Here is a 5,833-nt window from a genome sequence, read left to right on the forward strand (position 1 = left end):
AGGATGCTTTGGTTTCACAACTAATTATTGGTAACTTCACATAAAGGTTTAGGGTTGTGGTCAATATTAGAAAGACTCTATCCAAGTTTCTTTTACACATGAGCTCTGAAGCTCAGAAGAATTTTCTACTAGGTGCATCTAAGGAGCATATCAAAGCATTTCCTCCTCTACCACCCACATTCTTCTGAAGCTGGATACTGTGCACACAGCTGACCACTTGACCACACCTCTGGCCCTTGCATCTGCACATAGCACAGTGGGCAGTCAGAGGTTTTCTAGAAGCCATTCCAACACCAAGACAGCTAGAAGTAACCCAACTCTATGTAGAAATGTGAGTCAAATGTATCTCATAAGCCTAAACTAAATGTATTCCCAACTCAACTTTCCCACAACTGAAAGTCAAGAATGCCTGCAGTCCTCCTATATCAGTTGAAACAAAGGCAAATGTGATGGAGACAAAGTCAAAATGAGAAGAGTTATCCTAGCCAATTGTACTTAAAATATCTCATTTTGAGTATACTTACTTGCAAGGGGCCCTTAAACTTCATTAAAATTTAAACTGCATTTGTTTCACTGTAAGTCTACCTCTGACAGAAAGTGATTCTTTTCTTGTTTTCTCATGCCTGACAACTTTAACATAACTACCTTCAGTTTGATTGCTTCACGTGAAGGATTGCGCTACGTGTTTTTTAAATGTTAGCTAATCCATCGTTAAACAAACGCTATGAGGTAGTTGTTATTGCATAGCTGGGGAAGCTGGAGCTCTGAAAGGTTAAGCCACTTGTTCAGATCAGTACGCTGGTACAGTAGTTCCAATGCTGGCACATGCAAGTGTGCCCCCTGCTTCCTTGAGAAAATTGGGGTGGGGACAGAGCATGAGAAGGACTGTCTAAGCTTTTTTAGGAACAGAAAGAACATGACTAGATACAAAGTCTCATTAAGAATATAAAATGTGTTATATGTACCACAGGTCCAGTCGTGTCCATAGCTCACATAGGGCCTGAGCCATGTCAGCACCTCTCTCAGGAGACTATTCCAGTTGGCCAGCCTCTGCTCCACAGCAACCATGTGAAATTGAAAGGCTGTGATCAAAAATTCAGTCATGCTGGAAGAGATGCCGCAGGGCTTAGTGGTGTGAGCTACACAGGCACTGGAGAACATAAAAAACAATGTTGTGGCCCATATCAAGAAGCAGTTTGACAAGAAGTACAATCCCACCTGATATTGCATCATGGGGGGACCTTTGGTAGTTGCCTGACACATGAAACCAAATACTTCATCTACTTCTACCTGGGCCAAACGGCCATTCTTCTGTTCAACTCTGATTAAAGGGTTAAAGACACAGACTGTGTCACATACCCATCAAGTGATTCATCCAGAAATGAGGACTGCTGCTTAAATGACAAATACCGGAGACCAAAATTTTCAGCCTTGCTAAGTAAATACCTCAATCTCTGAAACTTTATTGTGTTTTGTACAGGGCATTCTCTGCACTAGTTTATTGTGGTTGGGAGATAATTAGCAACACACTTACATTTGTATCCCATGCTCCATGTTTGTTTCTCTCAAAATCCATTGCTTTAAAAAACAAATCTGTTACAGATATGAAAGAAAAAAATGTAAAACATTGCATCAGTACTTTCTTATAGTAAGTTTGGGCCCTGGGCTAATAATCCAAAAAGTTAATTCAGGTAATATGCTGTCATTGGTAACTTGTGCAAGCCATTCACCAACAGTTTGACTTTCTTTTATCAAATGCCAAGTAACAACTTCTAGTAACAATAAAAATATTATGATATTTGAATGACAATTCAAATGGATTTTAACAATAACATATATGTGGCCCAATTTAATATTGCTTACTAGGGCAAGGTTGTATAGACTGTAGCCTAGAAGATTCTTTGTAATAAAGTATAATTATAAGAAAATTAGCGTATTTAAATTCAAAGAACTACGAGTTCCTGGCTAAGTTTATGTCTCTTATACAAGAAAATCACAGGGTGACAACCTATAATTAAAACCCTAGCTCTGTTCAGATCATTAAAATTCATCTATTTACAATTTAGGTTTGCACATGGGTCTATCTCCAGTTCCTGAGAATGTGGCTACACCAGAAAGTTTACCTCCAAGAAATCAGACAGCCTCCTTTTAGGGGTTGCTTTTTGTTTGTTTGTTTGTTTTTTTGAGACAGAGTCTTGCTCTGTCGCACAGGCTGGAGTGTAGTGGCACAATCTTAGCTCAGTGCAACCTCCACTCCCTGGGTTCAGGCAATTCTCCTGCCTCAGCCTCCCGAGTAGCTGGGATTACAGGCGCCTGCCACCACGCCTGGCTAATTTTTGTATATTTAGTAGAGATGGGGTTTCACCATCTTGGCCAGGCTGGTCTTGAACTCCTAAATTCATGATCCACCCGCCTTAGCCTCCCAAAGTGCTGGGATTACAGGCATGAGCCACCATGTCTAGCCCTTTTAGGGGTCTTAAGTGCAGTACATGCTGCACCGTGTATCCAACTCCCTTTCTCAAATACCTCCAAACAGATGTGCTTTCCATTATTACTTGCCAGAGAAATCCAAATTAAGACTGTGATAAGATACCACTCTACACTGACAAGAATAGCTTAAATTTAAAGACTGACAAAACCAAGTGTTGGCAAGAACATGGAGCACCTGGAACTCTCATAAATTGATGGTGGGAGTGTAAAATGACACAAGCAGTTTGGAAAAATGTTTGGCAGACATAACCAAAGGTAAACATATGAATACCCTATAATCCAGCCTTTCCTTTCCTGGGTATATATTCAAAAGATATGAATATCTATATCCGTCAAAATACATGAACAAGAATGTTCATAGGCACTTTTATTTCTTAATAGCCAGAAACTAGAAGTAATGTAAATGCCCAGCAAAAGTAGAAAGATAAATTGTGGTGTAATCAGACAACAGAATACTATACAGAAATGAGAATAAACTCATTCCAGCAGCAGGCAACAACAGGGATAAATCTCACAAATGACCATGAGTGAAAGAATTGAATACAGAGGAATGTACAGTATAATATTTACAACCAAATTTACAAATAAATATGATAGTTTTCTAATCTGTAGGAATACATATTAGGATAGTAGCTACCTGGGGGTGTTGACTTGGAAGGAAGGTTTTAAATCTGAACATTCGTCTGAGTAGCAGTTACATGGGTAATATATAGTAAAATTCATTTAGTTGTAGATTTAAGATTTGTGTACTGTAAATGTATATCATATTTAATGTAAAATATTTTTATATTAATATCAATGCAGACCTTGAGAAAAAGGATCAAGACATCAGAACATCTAAATAGAAAACCTGGGGCATCTAGAAGAGCACAGAGGATCTCAACGTCTGTGACCCGGAAGGAACACAAAGGAAGGAAGAAGGAAGGCAGAACCTGAGGTGTCTGAACCACCAATCACAAGCAAATCCATCCTCATTCTCTCATGCTGTCACTCTCTTTATGATCCAATTTCTTTCTTATGTTTTGCTTTTCCCCTGCATTTTTTGCCCAGCTACAGCAAAGGAAGTAGAAGCAGAGCTTTGGATTCAGGGGAATCTTCATCCATCACATTCTCTGGTTTTGCATAAAGTGTTCTGCTTGAACCCTAATGGACTCGTATGTTATTTCTGATCTTACACCCAAGTATTACCAAAGTTAAAAGTGAAGGCATTTTATATGTGAGGCTTTACATAGTCTTTCCAATTGTTATGCTTTTTCAACTACTTTTATTACTTTATTTCAACAATAGAGAACTGTTAGAAGACATTAGTACCCTAAAACAACTTAAATCAATGTTAGATGGAGATGTTTATAGAAGACCCACAAAGGAATTTTTTAAAATAAAAAAGCTAACGCTATTTAGTGATTGTATTCCTATAGTATATTTTCATGCTTATAAGTTTGGGTTGTCGCTGTAAACAAGCATTTGAATTGCAAGACAGTAAAGTGGATATTACTGTGAAGGTTAAAAAATGCACAGTACAACAGGGATTGAAACTATTGTCTTAGTATTATGTAAGTGTTCGTGGCACAGAATAAAATTTCCAGAGTTGTATCTTGAACAACATAATGAAGACTGAGTTCTCTGGGAAAAATGTAAGAAAAGTGAAGTGTCTTTAGAGAAGACAAAAATACTATTGTGAAAGGTTCAAGTGAAGAAATTAAGAATTTCGGATTTTCTACATTGAAGAATTTAAAATTGCATGTGACATTTCATTTACAGTATTTGGTTGTAAATATTATACTGTACATTCCTCTGTATTCAATTCATTTACATCCTCAAAAGTTTATGTGTTCGTGTTGGACAAAGAGAAGATTGCTGAAGGTGCCAGTCATCTTCCATCTGTATACAGTGTAAACAAGGCACTCAAAGGGGAAACGAATATTTTAAACACAGCTTAATCATTCCAAGCGGAGAATGTATATTCCAAGGAGAGAACTGTGGTATAATCTAAATGTAATAAATACAGCTAATTATATTTAAGGCAACAAATACCACTTTCGAAGAATAGGACTATGTGGTTTGTCCTTACAAAAATCATAGTCAGAAAACGAGGCTGAGTTATTGGCTAAGGTAAGTGCTCACCATATGTAGTAGAAACTCAGTTATCTGTTCTTAGAACATCTTTGTTGTTAGGAAAGAGATGTTAATGACTTGGGAGAGTAATGTTGGTAGAGCTGGTTAAGAATCTCGACTTTAGAATCAGAGCCAGCTCTAAAAACCCCACTCTATGACTCACTCTGTGACTTTGCACATATCACTTAACGTCTCTACACATGTTTTCACTCCGTAAAATGGGAGTTATGATAAGATCCACCTCATAAGATTTTATAACTAGTAAATGTTAAAACAGTTGTTAAACAGGCTGGGTGTGGTGGCTCATACCTGTAATCCCAGCACTTTGGGAGGCGGGGGTAGGTGGATCACCTGAGGTCAGGAGTTCGAGACCAGCCTGACCAACATGGTGAAACCCCGTCTCTACTAAAAATGCAAAAATTAGCCGGGCATGGTGGTGGGTGGTGCACGCCTGTAATCTCAGCTACTTGGGAGGCTGAGGTAGGAGAATATCCTGAATCTAGGAGGTAGAGGTTGCAGTGAGCCAAGATCACGCCATTGTACTCCAGCCTGGGCAACAAAAGCAAAACAGTCTCAAAAACAACAACAAAAAATTGCAAAGTCTATTTTTTGTTGACTTTCTTGGTGGACAATTTTTTCTTTCAAATTTATTTATTTAAATTGGCATATAATGTATATATTCATCATGTGCAACCTGATGTTTTGAAGCATATATACATGTGGAATGACTAAGTCTAGCCAATAACAAATATGTTATCTCATACAGATATCTTAGAATGAATGCTGTTGTAGTTTCTTTAAAGGATTGAGAATTGCATAACTGTGTACAGATTTGTGTGTGTATGATGTGTGTGTTGTGTGTGTGTGTGTTTGTGTGTGGTTGTAGGGCTTAACAGGCTTTTATGAAATCTCTTACAATGGTTGAGCTGACTCTATTGTTTTAAGCCCATCAATAATGATCAGGTAATTTGTTTTTAAAACAACAAGATCAGCTTGATGCTTATTAGATAACTGTCATCTACCTGATTGTAAAGTTCACTTGACACAGACCTTTAACATTTATGCACTTAATAAATGCTTTGTCTACTTCAAATATTAAGGAATTACCTGTTTTACACATAAGACAATCCTCAAAAAATACCTTTTTTAGGTTCCAATTTTACTAGGTTGAAACCTTTTATGTATGACTTCCCAGACAATGTGTGGAGTTGAAAGCTGGCAGTCCCAT

The 5,833-nt window shown here is 37.7% G+C and overlaps 1 pseudogene; it reads left to right on the forward strand.

Annotated features, from left to right (window-relative positions):
* The first annotated feature begins 1,066 nt into the window (after positions 1–1,066).
* LOC116538993 lies at positions 1,067–1,329 on the forward strand (annotated as a pseudogene).
* The last annotated feature ends 4,504 nt before the right edge of the window (positions 1,330–5,833 follow it).

This window comes from Sapajus apella, unplaced genomic scaffold (assembly GCF_009761245.1).
Source record: "Sapajus apella isolate SASKATOON/1434 unplaced genomic scaffold, GSC_monkey_1.0 scaffold124, whole genome shotgun sequence".
Taxonomy (NCBI): Eukaryota; Metazoa; Chordata; class Mammalia; order Primates; family Cebidae; genus Sapajus; species Sapajus apella.